The sequence below is a fragment of the Neophocaena asiaeorientalis genome, unplaced genomic scaffold, assembly GCF_003031525.2.
Source record: "Neophocaena asiaeorientalis asiaeorientalis breed wild unplaced genomic scaffold, Neophocaena_asiaeorientalis_V1.1 scaffold217, whole genome shotgun sequence".
NCBI classification, from domain to species: Eukaryota; Metazoa; Chordata; class Mammalia; order Artiodactyla; family Phocoenidae; genus Neophocaena; species Neophocaena asiaeorientalis.
In genome coordinates this window covers 1,319,805-1,331,762 of record NW_020172293.1, presented here as the reverse complement: position 1 = coordinate 1,331,762, position 11,958 = coordinate 1,319,805, and the positions used below count along the sequence as shown (strand labels likewise).

The window sequence follows — 11,958 nt, the reverse complement described above, 5'->3', positions numbered from 1 at the left end:
ATGGTTCAGCCTCTGTGGAAGATAGTGTGGTGGTTCTTCAAAAGATTAAACATTGATTATGATGTGATCCAGCAGTTCCACTTCTGGGTGTATACCCGAAAGAATCGAAAGCAGAGGCTCGAACAGATGCTCGTACACCAGCGTTCACAGCAACTTTATTCACAGTAGCCGAAAGAGGAAACCCCTCAAATGTCCATCAGTGGGTGATGGATAAACAAAATGTGGTCTGTACCTACGATGGATCATTACTCAGCCTTGAAAAGGAAGGAAATGTTGACACATGCTACGACGTGGGACATTATGCTCAGTGAAAGAAGCCAATCGCAAGAGGACAAGTACGCTGTGATTCCACCCATGTAAGGTACCTGAAGTAGTCACGGCCAGGAGGCGGAAAGTAGAAAGGTGGGTGCCAGGGGCTGGGGGAGGGGAACTGAGGAGTTGTAATAGGTACGGAATTTCAATTTGGGAAGATGAAGAAGTTCTAGAAATAGAGATGGATGGTGGTGATTTCACAGCACGGCGACTGTTCTTAATGCCACAGAACTATACACTGGAAATGGTTAAGTGGTAAATCTTATGTGTATTTTACCATAATGATGAAAACAATAGGTTTATCAACACTGCCTATAAATCTACAATTACCTCAAAAATAAAAATTTAATTTAGAAACAACTACAGATGGAAAAAATCGGTTTCTTCCCTTCACACACTTTGTTCTCCTTGTTGGCTCGTTGGTGGTTTGTCGAATGTGTGTTGATGTCACAGTTGGTAGAGTGAGAAATTAACCCGCGGCTCCTAGAACATGTTCCTGCCCCGGAGTCCTAAGGCCCGGCCTCATCCACACGTCCAGTTACGGAGTGTGCCTCTCAGCCCATTTTGCCTCAGACTCGTTGAGGCCTTTGACTTCTTAAAATAAGTGTGATCAGGCCATCAGCGCCTGTTTAAAGCTGAGCTGGGGAGTGCGGTGAACGGCTGGGAGCTGGTTTGCGTGTGCTGGCAGGGGTGCAGCAGGAACAAGGCAGGGCACCGGGCACTGGCGTGCTCATGCCTTCCAGGTGTACCTCGAAAGGCTTCTAACGTACGCAGAGATTGACATCTGTCCGGCCAACTGGGAGCGGATTGTTCTGGGGGCCATCCTGCTGGCCTCCAAGGCGTGGGACGACCAGGCAGTAGTGGAACGTGGACCACTGCCAGATCCTGAAGGACAGCACGGTGGAGGACATGTGAGTGCGGCCGGGGGCCTCTGCAGAGGAAACCCGACCCTTTCTGGACAGTGCACAGCGTGGAGTGAGTGAATGTGACTGCACGTCTGTTGTGTGCTGGCCGAGAAAGGACACGGTTGCGGATAGGATTTGCAAAAACCTGTATGTCTCACCCTGTGGGTCCCGAACAGGTACTGGTGACACCTTCTGGTTTGTGAAACTGGTCACTGAAACTGTATTCTAGGCGAACCTTCCTTTACCTTCCTGCTCTCCCTCTGCGGTGAGGTTCATCCCAGCTCTGTACACACTGCAAACCGATGACAGGCAGCAGATGGGCTAAAATGTTAACTGTTTCTATTCAGTTTCAGAGAGAAGGTAAAATTTAACTGCTTTTGTCACATTTTGCAAGTTCACCTGCTTAAAATGAGCGTTCTGTCCCCGAGGTCCCCCTGTGCATCCTGGTCAGGCTGCGTGTTCTCCTCTCTCAGGGCACCATCCTGAGCTCACACTTAGCGGCATCCTGGGGGCTGGGTGTACAGGAGGCAGGGTCAGATCCTCTCGGGAGAAACGAGCTGTTTTGGAAACACTTAATCAGGTTGAACTTCTTATAGTTCCTTACGGTTTACAGGCCTTTCTGACACAATTCTTGCTAATATTTTTCTGGTCTTGTTTGTCTGGCTTCCTTGAGGAAGCTCTGAGCTGGAGCAGGTTCCACTGTGTCCCATCCACATCCAAGTCCCTGGACTCAGTGACCACTATGGGCTCCTGTTCAGCCTGGCCCCTGCTTCCTCTGGTTGCTGGTTCGCTGGGCACCCCATTTTTGTGCTGCCCTGGGAGCACTTGTTTGTGTTTTTGGGTCTTTTGCCAGAGCCTTTTCCTGCTGCAGACCTGTACGACTCCTTCCTGCATCTGTCATTCTTTATTATGAAAAGTAAGACAAATAGGAAGTTTTTGATAGTAAGAAAAATAAAATAAAAATGTAAAAAAATTCTTGATTATATTTCAAGGTGAAAACAGTTGCTAAGATAATTGTCATCCAGACAGTAAGTAGGTTGCTTCCACCTTTCAGCTGCTGTAACACTGTCGTGAACATGAACACGGGTGTGCAGACACCTCCCTGAGGTCCTGCTCTCTGTTCTTTGGGGTCTGTGCCCAGAAGTGCGATTGCTGCTTGGTGGCTGGTCTTTAAAGTGAGCCCATTTTTCTAGAAAAGCCGACAGGCCATTAGGTGATGAAAACAACTCTCTTTACTCCATTTGCAAGTTGCTAAATGGCATCAGTTCAGTTGGGTTTCTTTACAACGTTGAGCTAAAATATTTCTGAAATGTTTTTTTGTTTATTGACTTGAATTTATTTATTATAGAGCTTAACGTCAGGACTATTTCTTCGTAATTATCCCCTTGAGAGCTGTAAATCCATCAAGCCCGTTTTCTGCATCACTGTTAGTTTTCTGATGGTTTATCACATAACAAGCTGTCTGATGTCCCTGGAGGATGTACTGCTGCCATTTGAAAATTCAAATTTGGGGAATTATTTTTATTTTCTAAATCTTGCCTTAGTTTGAAAACACAGCAGCTCTAAAATCTTTATTCCCCCCAAACTTAAACAGAAACATTCAAGAAAACAAATATTCAGAAAGGCTGTTTTTTCCCTAAGGAACCCTGGGAAACCGTCACCTTGTTCAAAACCAGATTCCTCTTGACTTTAATCCTAGTTATACCCTCAACAAGAGACAGTGGTGTCTAGATACCATTTGAGGCAGACTAGTTCTCTTAATGTTTATACTAAAAGCAAGGTTTTCTTCCTGGCATTGGAGAATGGGATCTGCAGTGGCGCCTCTTGGCCACAGGGCGGCAGTCGGTCCACAGGCAGCTCCCAGGTCGTCCAGGAGAGAGCGCTTCTGCCTTAGCGGTATTTTTGACACACCTTGTTAAAATCTTATCTGAGTTCCAGTATTTCACAGGATGACCTCTTAAGTCTCACGTAAAGGAGGCATAAATACAAGTCATTAAAAGTGTAAAGTTTAGCACAACACACATTTGGGGCTTTACCTCTTTCTCGAAGCTGCATCGAAGCAGCCCCTCCGATTAAATGACTGGATGCGACGTCGTGGTCTCTCCCTCGAGGCGTTCAGGCCTTAGATAACGACTTGCTGAGGTTTCTCGCTTCTGATCTGCCTGGGAGCTTCCGTCGGGGAACCAGCCACCCTGCTCACCTCCCAGCCTCCCTGCCGCCTTAGTGCTCCCGCCCCCGTGCTCCCGCCCCCGTTGTCATAGCAGCGCTAAACAGGCTGGGACGGCTGGATGGGGCCCCTGACCGGAAGCAGACGGGCTGCCCCGCCCCCCCGCCAGAAGCAGCCCGCCCCCACCTGGCTCCTCCCCGCCGGAGTTGGTCGCTTCCGGGGCTCAGTTCAGCTCTCACTTCCGGGAAGCCTTCCCTGGGTCCCTCCGCCCAGGCTGAGCTTGGTCCGCTCCTTTTAGTAACAGGAATTATGGAGCGCCAAGCGCATGTTAGGTGCTGAGCTGGGGCCAGGCTGCACCGTCAAATGTCACGGTTTCTGGCTCCGAGGAGACAAGGCGGGGAGACTGTGATAAAGGACAGAAGTGAGCCCGGGGTGCTGCACGGGGAGGTGGCCCAGGACCAGGGCTCCCAGACAGACCTGTCGCCGAGCACGCTTCCACCCCCTCCTCCCCGCAGTAACTACCGAGAAGTAGGCCTGCAGACTGGGGAAGTTTTCAGATGCATTGTGGCCGCCGTGGTTCGTCTTCATCCAGCTCTAAGTGAGTTGGCGCCCTTATGGACCGGGCGCTGTCGTCGAGTGGTTCTCAGCGTGTGAGCAGGCCCAGAAGCAGCTCGCGGGAGTGTTAGGGATGCACGTTTTTGGTCCCACCCAGACCTGCCGGATCAGACGGGTGGGCCCAGCAGGGGGTCCTCACGTGCCCTACAGCTGATGGGTGTGCGCTGAGGCTGGGGAACCGCCTCCCCTCCCGTGGTCCCGAGGAAGCCGGTCAGCGTGTCCCCACCGTCTCCTCCCGGGAAGGGCGGTCCTCCAGGCTGCTGTCCGCTCTCACTGGACTCCACTTGACAGCTCTCGACTACATCTTCTGCCCCCTGTTTGAGCCGATGGTTCACGCGGAGAGGTGAGGCCAGAGCCTGCCGTGTGTGTGTGTGTGTGTGTGTGTGTGTGTGTGTGTGTGTGTGCGCGCGCGCACAGACGCGCTCAGTCTCAGTGTCAGGGTCGCCCTGAAGCACTTTCTGGTGATCATCCCAGTTAATCAGGCCTCATCCTTCCGGGCACTGGACCTGGTGGACTTGGCTGTGTCCAGCAGCCTGCCCAGGGGGCCGCGGGTGGGGACGGCGGCTGAGCTGTGCATTTCTGTCTTTCTCTGCAGGAACGAGCTGGAGCGACAGTTCCTCGAATTGCTCCAGTTCAACATCAACGTGCCCTCCAGTGTTTATGCCAAGTATTATTTTGATCTTCGTTCTCTGGCGGAAGCCAACAACCAGAGCTTCCCCTCGAAGGCCCCGAGCAAGGAGAGGGCCCACAAGCTGGAGGTAAGAGGCGTCGGCGCTCCGCGGGTGCTTTGCTGCCAAGGGAGCTGTCCCTTCAAGGTTGTTCTCGCCACTGCGTGTCGTTGTAAAATAATGACGAGGTGCCTTGGATTTCATTTGTACAGCCTCATATTTTTAATAACCTTCTTAATATCAGTTTTAATTTAATGTGCATTGATTCTATTTTTTTATCAAACAAGTTTTAAACTCCTGTTTTAAAAAAGTGAGCCCACACAAAAAAGTGTTTCCCAGCATGCACTTTTGTAAGGAAAAAGATACCAGATGACCCTATGATTGGGAATCCAAAAAAGGTTTAATTCTGCTTTTATTTTTCATTTTTTCAAAGTATTTTCTTCACAGCCCTGTTAGATCTGGGGCCAGTCCCATTGGTCTTGGCCAGGGTTTCGGGCCGTCACTGTTAAGCTGTGTGACTCTTGTGTCTTATACTTGTGTGTAGCTCAGCTTTGCACTTGCACCTAGCTCTTCCCATCCGACTATTGACGGCTGAAAGGATGGGGACAGGAAGGATCACAGGTGAGAGTTTCTGCATCTTCATCTCAGCACTGCACGAGACAGGGTTCTCGCCGTGTGACAGCCTGGAAGGCTGTCCTGTCAGTCGTTTTGATGGGAGATTGTCTGTTCATGAAGTTAGTCAACACACCGAGCACCTGTATCTACCAGGCTTCGCCCATAATGGGGATAGATCAGGACCCAAACCCGTGGCCCCTGCCCTTGTAAAGCTGTATTGCTTTGGTCTGGACAATGGTTCTGACATGACGAGAAAGTAGACACATGTCTTTATCACGATTGGGGAATGTGGCAGAGTCTCTGAGCCTGTTTCTGGAGAGAAGAATGTGTAGAAGGTGCTTCTTGAATGTCAGTTCATGGGGCTCTACAGTCATTTAGTTAATGTCGTACTACAGTAATTTTTTAGTATCTTGAAGCTAATGTGATTACTACCAGGAAAATCTAGGAGAAGCAACTAGAAAATGGGTACTAAGAATTCTAATAGATGGCAGGTACAAGATCACTATACCCAAATTGATAGTTTTCCAAGTCACCGGCAATAACCATTAGAGAATATAATGGAGGAAAGCTGCCATTCAAAATTGCAACAAAGTATAAGCAAGGGAAGAACACAAGCATTGTCCTTACGATGTGCCCAGCGCAACTTAAGCACTTAGCATACGTTTTTCTTTCTTTCTTTCTTTTTTAGCATATGTTAACTCATGTAATCTTCGCCGTGGTTTGAGGGGGTAGCTGCTATTATTATTCCCAGACAAGAATGCTTAGGTTTGGAGAGGAGAACTGCCTTGCCCTGGGCGCACTCATGAGGTTGTAGAGCCTGGAAGCCAGAGCGTAGAGCTTGTGTTTAAGCACTGCGCTCCAAGGCCTCGCAGTGCCCTTGCTCAGAGAAAAACCTGTCAAGAAAAGTACTATAGTGTCTGGGTCTTCTCCCCGCCGCAAATTTATTCCAGTCTCAGACCTGCGAGTGTGATCTGTTTGGAGAGGGGGTATTTGCAGATGAGGTCACACTGGATTAGGGTGGGTCCGGAATCCAATACCAGTGTCCTTCTAAGGAGACGGAGACTGGAGACATGGGGACAAGACCACACGGTGACAGCAGAAACTGGAGTGGGAGAGGCAAGGAAGGGGTCTTCCCTGGAGCCTGGAGCGAGCGTGGCCAATGCCTCGATTCCCGACTTGCAGCCTCCAGATCCGTGAGAAAGCCAAGTTCTGCTGTTGGAAGCCATCCAGCGTGTAGCAATTTGTTGCCGCAGCTCCAGGAACCTCAGAGACGTGCAAAACCTAAATAGAGAAAGTGCTCAGTGCTCCTTAAGGGCCGGACAGGATGCACCGTGTTCCTGATGTAAACACGTCCGTCTGCACCCCCTTTCCACTGCCCCCTCCATCCAGGGGATTCCTGTCACCCAGTCCTGTCCCGACTGAGGACCTTTCTCTGAGCTGTGATTTCTGTCTGGCACGTTTCCCTCCACGGATTTGTGTGAGAAACTCCTTTCATTCCGACGCCCCTCAGATGTCACTTCGTCCCAGAGGCCTGCCGTGGCCACCCCGTGGAAGACAGCCCGCCCTGCTGCCCTCACGGCGAGGACCCGGCATGGCCCTCGGTGTCTCAGCTCCCTGGCCCCATCTTCACATCCCCCCACACCCCGAGTGTGGCCCCGGAGGGAAGGAGGGAGGTCAGAGAACCAAGACAGAGCCGGCCTTGAGGTTGCGTTAGGGAAAGGAACGTGTGTGGGATCTGGGTACACCTGGAGAAGGAGGGGGTCCCACCCTCCTCCTCTCCCCGCCCCTTCCTCCTGGCTGGGCATTGCTGAGGCCCAGCGCTAGGGAGACCTTCCCCTCGGTAGAGATGCACATGCAAACATGAAAGACTTTGGAAGTCAGCCAGGGAAGTCTGAACAGTATCTCAAACGTAGCTTTTCCCCCAGAAACAACGCTGCTGCCTCATATTAGGTGCTTCCGACTCACAGAGCTTCTCACCCGCACCCTGGGCAGCTTCCTGATGGGGCGGAGCAGAGCTGGTCCCCACAGTCCCCAGCTGGGCTGGAGTCTGGAAGGGCAGAGTGACTTGGTAAAGGTTGTAGCATCAGCCCCAGCCTGTCTCCAGCTGCCCCTAAAGCCGTCTCATGGGCAGGTCCCACCTGTCACCGGAATCTCCAGAGCCCTTGTCCTTGGCGGGGAGACAGCTGCACCCTTTGAGCCTTTTAAGAAGGCTTAGCAGTACCTACCAGCATGAGCGGCATATAGGACTGTTATTTTTATAGCTGCTAAATCCAGATGCCACGCAAATGGTGGGCCCAGTCGGCTCACAGCATCCTGCGGACTCCAGGCACGGCTGTTTTGAAGCGCTGGCTCGGCTTCCGGTGACGCCTTTCTCATCAGGTCTCAGCTTGAGTGCTTTAGAGAGGCTGGACTCTGGGGATTTCATAGGTGGCCCCAGCCATCCCCTCCCCTGAGGCCACGGCCTGTCCTCTGGCCTGCAGGGGTCCTGCTGGACCATGGTTTTCTTTTTCTGTACTTCCGAATTCTCATTTTTAAGTCTGAGGCACATTTTCTCACTCAAAATATGCCCAGGCCATGGCTGTCACTGGGTGTCTCAGTATGGCTGCTGCTTCCTCATTATTCACGTCTCAGCTCAGAAGTCATCCCTTCAGCGGCCTCTTCTGCCACCTCCTCTGGAACCGCACTGACCCCTCCCTGCCACCTCAGCTCGCTGTTGGCCTTCGTGTTTTGGTCATTTCTCTGCCTGCCATGGGCTGAGAGCACCTGCTGCTTCGCTTGCGTTTAGAGCCTACCTCTCCCTCCTGTAACAGAAAACGGAACTTGCTGCTCTCGGGAAGGGACAGCTGCCAGGGGGCGTCTCTGAGCAAAGGGGATCTTACCTGGGGTGTCAGAGAGCGTGGGGCTCAGGGATTTCAGTCCTTCTTGACCGGTGAGAATGGGTCCTAAACCAGTTCTGATGGATCCTTGCTGCTATGGCCAAATAACCAGAAGCTGTTCGTCCCCTCCCCGCTGTGAGCTCTCAGACAAAGGACGTTCTGTCTTGTCCGCCTCAGCGCTGGCGCCAGCTTCTCCTGTGCTGGGAGGGCCTGGGGACTTGAACTCTCAAGGGTTGAGTGGAGAAGATGGCAGGTGGGGTAAGCGCCACCGGGTTCCAGAGGGCAGGGCCTCAGCCAGCGGGCAGGGCCAGTTCCACGGCCGGGGCTTTCTGCTCAGTCTAAGGAAGACAACGTTGAAGGGCGGCGGCCACGTGTGGAAATGGCAGCCTGGCCGTGGATCTGATGGGGAAGAGCCTGACTGCTCACCAGGTGAGCAGGTGCCTGCCCACCTGCACGTCTTCCCGCTGTTGTCATCGGAGTGGCAGAATCAAGGCCTCTGGCACCAGCTCCTATTCACCGTTCGCAAAGACACTGGGAAGAAGTGTCTCTTCTCCTTGCCCCAGGCCTCGCTGCCAGCTTCAAAAAGCCTGGAGACCAGAGACTTCCCTGGTGGTCCAGGGGTTAAGACAGCGCTTCCACTGCAGGGGGCGCAGGTTAGATCCCTGATCAGGGAGCTAAGATCTCGTATGCCTCTGGACGCAGGCCCTGCATGCTCACGCCAGCTGCTGTCCACTGTAAACGACCTGTTCCCCCCTTCTCTGGGTTCTGATAGTGATTTCAGAGGAGCCCCCGGCCTGGATGCCTTGCAGCTCAATTCCCAGATCCCAAGCACCGGGCGCTCGTGTGGACGTGTGCTCTGTGTGTGTCTGTCGGGGACCCGCCGCACATCTTCTACGTCGGTGCTGGGCCTGGATGCAGGCAGGGGAGTGGGAGTTCGAGCACAGAGTTGGGTTTGGGTGCTCGGGCCGAGCCCCACCTGGGAGGCTGGTATTGCTCGCTGTCTGGAGCCCATAGATTCTGTCCAAGTCACCCACTGGCTGCGACACAGTCTTGACAGAGCTAGTGGTTTGGTAGCAGCACGTTGTCCCTCCGGCTTCCAGCCAAAGGTCTTCCTGCCCCGTTGGAGCATTTACCAGTCTCTGAGCCGGGTCTGGGTGGGCGGGACGCATGGATACGCTGACACTGACCCGCCGCTCTCCTGGCCGAGGAGAGAAGCCGGCCGGCTCCATCCTGTCCAGGGCCAGACCTGACCACCTTCCCCCTTAGCTGCTGTTCTGCACATGTGAGCATAAAACAGCCCTTAGGAAGGGCCTTAGGGAGCATCTTGTCCAACATACACACTTGACAGATGAGTGACTGAGGTCACGAAACTCTCTGGGAGAAAACTAGGATTGATTGATTGACTGATTTCATATGCAGTGTTTATTGAAAATTTTTAACCTGAATCTTCCCAATAAAGGGGTTGAAGAAATTTACAAAAAGACATATGCGGTAGGACTTATAAAACAGAAAACAAATAAAGTGCACAGAGACTATAAGGGAGTTGTTATCTCAGAAAACTAGGCTCATATGGTTACTACATTTGAGCATTAACTTTACTTTTCTTCAAGTCTTGGTTAAATAAAGGATATATATACATATGTATATATATGTATATACACATATATATACATATGTATATATGTATATAAAAATATAATTATATATGTGCATATATATACATATATATGTGTATATATATGCACATATATAATATTTCCAATTTTTAAAAATTGAAGTATAGTTGATTTACAATATGCTAATCTCTGCTGTACAGAAACGTGACTCAGTCATACACATATATACATTCTTTTTTCCTATTCTTTTCCATTATGGTTTATCTCACCAGATTAGATCTAGTTCCCTGTGCTATACAGTAGGACCTTGTTGTTTATCCATTCTAAATGTAATAGTTTGCATCTACTAACCCCAAAGTCCCAGTCCTTCCCTCTCCATGCCCCCTTGGCAACCACAACTCTGTTCTTTATGTCTGTGAGTCTGAAAAGTAGGATTTTGATGGTTTCTGACACACCCCATCCCCGAGCAGCAATTTGCCTGCTGAACCACAATCAACTTCAGATTGCACACGTGGTTGTGAGATAGAGGAGAGTGAGTCTGCGATGTCCGTGGTCTGGGGGCAGAGGCCTTCTCCGCATCTGCCAGCTCTCCTGTCTGATGCCCCGGGGCCAATGGGCTGGGACCACCAGCGTGACCCATGTTTCAATACTTGTCCCAGCTGCCCTGTCCCTGCGTGCTCATGCCAGGTGGGCACGACAGTGGCTGTCACTGCCTAATGCCAGCTGCATGGCCCTTTCCCACAACGCACTCCTTTCTGGAGCCCCAGTATATGTGGGACAGAGACACAAGGATGGGTCTGCTTTAGTGGAAGACATTCCCACTTAGCAAGCCCTGAAAAACCACCATCAGACCTTAAGGTTCAAAGAAGCAATTTTGAGCATCATATCTTGCACTGTTTTCAAATTCCCCAATTGTCCTATGCAGTGCTTTTATTTCCCCCAGTTTCTAGTTGAGGAAACTTAGATGAAGAGAAGTTTATGAACTTGAGGGTGATACAGCAAGGATTCAAACTCAGGCCGGTCGGATTCTTAAATTCTCGCTCCAAATCCCTCTACCCTCAGGAATTCCCTGGCGGATCAGCAGAGAATTGCAGTTTGGGGGCCACAACCATGGTGAGCCGTGTGCAAGACTCTGCACCGCAAAAGAAGGAGGATGCTTTTGTAGGGCGGAAAAGGAAGTGGGTGTGGTGGCTACAGGAAACAAAGAGTCCGTGGCTTCTCATTGGCTGAGCTCTGCCAGGAAAGAGGCGGAGTCTGTCTTCTTCCTGTTGGGATCTGCTGTTGGCTCTGGCTGTGAGGGCTCCCCCTGCTGGTCTCCTGATTCCATTCAATTGAGGCTTCTGTTACTTATTAATTTTTTTATATCCTGTGTGTCCTAATCTCCTTTTCTCATAAGGACAGCAGTCAGATTGGATTAAGTCCCACCCCAGTGGCCTCATTCTAACTTAATTGCCTCTTTAAGGCCCTATCTCCAAATTCAGTCACATTATGAGCTCCTGTGGGTTAGGGCTACAACATATGAATGTCTGGGCTGGGGTGTGGCGGGGAGTGGACACAATTCAGCCCATGACACTTTTCTTAACTTCATTACTTTTGCTCTTTGATGTCTGAAGGTGTTGAGACAGTGACTTCTGATTCCTTTCTCTGTCTATGGTTGCTGCCTGAGAGTGTGTGCCTCTCTCTCTCTCATGAGGCTATAAATACTTAGATGGCATTTGCCCGCGGTGTTCTCTTTCTTCATGTATCTCCCCACCTGAAGATACCACCCTCCCCTTCCACTGTCAGCTGCTGGTGTTGCCACTGGCAAGGTTATCCCGGCTGGCTCCTCTCCGCCTTGGACTTCAGAATGGAAGTCAGGAGCTGAACGGCGCTCATCAGGGCCTGAGCCCAGCCGTGGTGTGGCCGCTGTGTGCTCCAGCTCCCCCAGGACACAGGCATCATTCCCGTTAGGGTGCCACCGGTCACAGACGCGTTAGAGACAGGAGGCACCGGCATACCCCTGCTGAAAATGCACCCACCCCGGCAGGTACTGACCTGCTCCCACAGCTACAGTGATCCCAGCCTTAGTTTAGAATCAATGAGTTTTCCCTCCTTCCGAGCTGCTCTCACTTACTAAGGAGAGGGGTGGACCGACCAGGAAGATCCAGCAAACACGTGTTGGTGGCTAAAAGAAATTCTTACTTG

General features: G+C 51.3%; 1 pseudogene; it reads left to right on the top strand.

The window, feature by feature from the left end:
- LOC112413717 (cyclin-Y-like) lies at nt 1-6,704 on the top strand (annotated as a pseudogene).
- The last annotated feature ends 5,254 nt before the right edge of the window (nt 6,705-11,958 follow it).